The sequence below is a fragment of the Sinocyclocheilus rhinocerous genome, unplaced genomic scaffold (assembly GCF_001515625.1).
Source record: "Sinocyclocheilus rhinocerous isolate Xijiao unplaced genomic scaffold, SAMN03320098_v1.1 scaffold539, whole genome shotgun sequence".
Lineage (NCBI taxonomy): Eukaryota > Metazoa > Chordata > Actinopteri > Cypriniformes > Cyprinidae > Sinocyclocheilus > Sinocyclocheilus rhinocerous.
Genome location: NW_015653003.1, coordinates 60053 through 63714, shown reverse-complemented (window position 1 = coordinate 63714; position 3662 = coordinate 60053).

Here is a 3662-nt window from a genome sequence, read left to right as displayed (position 1 = left end):
ATTTTATTTCACAATTTCCATTTCATGGCAACTTTAAAAGCCTACCTACTACCCAGTTTATTCTCACAGTCTATTGAAATAGTCAATTACATCATTCTGTACCACTGTATTTACATAAAATTGTTGTAACTATTGTACTGATTTCAATTTATTTTAATTAAAAAAAACAGTATGGTTCATTACAGTAATTAGTTTTTTTTTGTGGGGGGTGGTGGGCTTATTGATTTTAAAAAATAGGGACAATTTAGGCTTCTTATACCTTTTATCTCTTGATTTCAGGGTGAAACATGACCTGGACATTTTTGTTTTGCATAGAGAAATACACATGGCCTGTTTATTACTGCTGTGTACTCATATAATGATAACCGTACCGATTTAACTCCTATAACGATAACCGTACCGATTTAAATACTACTAATCATAGTTAACGTGTGATAGCATCACCCCTCTGTAAGTTCCCACTTAATGATGCTCTTATTGCTTGTGTTTGCACAGAAGTGGCTGTCATTGTCATAAGTGCATGCACAGAATAAACAGCTCTTCTACCATTTACTTTGAGTCTGTGCGCATGGCAGCACAGCGAGAGACCACATCCCAGCGGAAACAACAGCCTGAATATATGCACACGTTTGTGATTATGTAAAGAGCATTCAAGCAAAGGTTTTTCTAAAGCACAGCTACTGTAGCAGGAAAACAGAAATGATTGCTCTGTTCTCCTGCTATTCTGTCCACAATCTAAATACAGCAGACAGACCATCACGAAACCTCACTGAACAGTAAGATGCTCTAATAAGCATAACAACTGCATCTAAAGCTGAATTCACCGGTTGAAGTTGATGAGTCCTCCAGGGCCGTCCAGACTCATGAAGTTGTGCCGTAGGTTGAGGTGCGTGACGTCCTGGCAGTAGAAGAGATACTCAGGCACTTCTTCCAGACTGTAGCAGGATAAATCCACCAGACTGATAGTCTGAGACACCACCTACAAAACACCCAGCTCATCAACATCCCGCTCTTTACACACCCATATGATGCTATACGGCTAATAACAATCATCAATGTAACATCAAATCAGAGTACTGCAAGGCCATGGCTTGAATGGTTTATTGCTTGAATGAAATGATGTAACAATGGTAAAAGATAACCAATGTTATGCAAACATGTATTTATTTAGCTAGTTAGTCTATCGGTTCGATAAAGCAATAAGCCCCAAGAAGCCGTGGTTAACAGTGAATTTATTAGCTGTTATATATTCACTGTAAACCACGGCTTCACAGGGTTTATTGCATGGTTATTCCATATACGTAGTAAGGTTTCACAAATAAAGTGTAATGATATAAATAAAAACAGCATTCTTCCACCAAACAATGTAGTTCCTCAGAAACATTTGTGGTTCCAACAAAGTGGTTGCCGAGCAACACACAGAAGTAAACAAAGGTGTATGTTTGTAGAGCAATTTACAACAGCTTTGAACGCGGCTCAACCAATCAGAATCAAGGACCGGAACTATCTGTTTTATAATGAACTTTTTTTGACTGTTATTTCATGTCAGGTTTTACAGGGTTAATGATAAGAATAGCAATCATTTATCCGCCCACAAATACAGTTTATTTATCAGCTGCATTAAAAAGTGGCTCATCCAATCAGATTTTTAAGCTGCAAAAGATGTTGCTCGAGAGTTGCTGAGGATCTGAGCGGTGGCATCATTTTTGTGTCGAAATCTATCAGTTACTTAAAAATAAATTCATACAGACATTTACTGGAATGCAGCTCTTCTATGATGAACTTGTTTTCAATTTCTAAATTAAAATGAATTAAATTCTTAATAAGAAGCTGTAAAAGACAGTAGCATGTGAAGCAGTTTTGCATAATCTTTTAATATTTTTACTATTATTTCAAAAAAAAAAAAAGGGGGGGGGTAAAAGTAATAAAGTATATTTACTTTAATATATTACTAATATTACCACAAAAAATAATAAATTATAATACCAAACTACTTCTGTTTCATGTGGTACAATCTTTTACAGCTTCTTATTATTTCATTATAATCCTAAAATATTCTGACTTTATGTCCTACTCTGAAACAGCGCTGGTAGTCGGCCAGCGTGTCAAAGTTAACGTAGTAGGTCTGGGCCTGCGGTCCGGCGGAGCTGAACATCAGACAGTGCTGCCTCCGCTTCACCTCCTCCACCTGAGCCAAGAAAGGAGGATGTCACCTGGAGACACTACATGCTTTGAAAAAACACTTCCATGCCATGAAACTTGGCAAACCAAAAACCTGTAAATCCAGCAATTAGTAGTTCTTCTTCACTAAATATTTATTGGCTCAGGTATTATGGAAATCATCTGCTTTAAAAAAAAAAAAAGAGCACTTAAAGGAATAAAGTAATCCACACAACTCCAGTCGATCAATTAATGTCTTGAGAATCCAAAAGCTGCATGTTTGTGAGAAACAAATCCATCATTAAGCCGTTTTAACTTCAAACCGTGAATTCTAGTCAAAATACGAGTCCATAATCCATAATAACGCTTCCTCCAGTGATAAAGTCCATCTACTGTTGTCCTCTCACATCAAAATCCACCCATATATTTGTTTAGAGCTGTTTTGGATTGTTTTGGCTTGTAAACGGTGGTTAATCTGTGCAGATTTCTCTCCTGATTCAGACCAGATGACGTTTTCACTGGAGAAAGTAATATTATGGATTGTGGACTTTTTGTGTTTTTTTAGCTGGAAGCAATGGTTTGAAGTTAAAAACATCTTGATGTGTTTGTTTCTTACAAACATGCAGCTTTTCTCTTCACAAGATGTTAACTGATGGACTGGAGTGGTGTGGATTATTGTGTTGTTTTTATCAGCTGTTTGGACTCTCATTCTGACGGCACCCATTCACTGCAGAGCATCCACTGGTGAGCAAGTGATGGAATGCTAATGGACACTTACTTTCATGTTAATTGCAATTATTATAGTGCTTTTTTGATGCCCTTAAGTTGGATTTAAGTACATCTTTGCATGTAATTTCATAATTACTTTTGTTGCCTTTGAAATTTTATACACACACACACACACATACATACATACATACATACATACATATATATATATATATATAAAATGTAAAAAAAAAAATTGTACATTTAAAATATATAAAATCTTAAGATTTGAATTCTAAGATTTGAAGTATACTAAATTACATTTAAGTTACAATTAAATTACAATTAAGCACACTACTTTTTTTAAAAGGGTAACACATCACTAGTAGTTTCTCCACCACTTAGTAAAATCCTGCTTCTGACGATTTAAAAAAATTCAAAACTTTTTAAACTGAAGAATTCATGCAAGTGCTTTAACAAAAAACTAAACTTTTAAACCCTCTGGGCTGCTAGACGTCCACTTGAAGTGTATTACTGTAAATTGAAACTGAAGTTATTCTGAGCTGAAAGTATCGTGTGTGGTAATTGACAGCATGCCACACATACCGTCCATAGACATTTGGTTGAAAACAACCCAGAATATTCCTTTAACACACGCTGCAGAGAAAGGTCTGATTGTCGTGCATCTCCCTCCCTTCCCTCCTCATCCTCATTCACTCACAGCTGTGTTGATGCATCTGCTCTCTGTTATCTGTTCCTGGAGCCCGGGGCGTGTGTGTGTGTGTGTGTGTGTG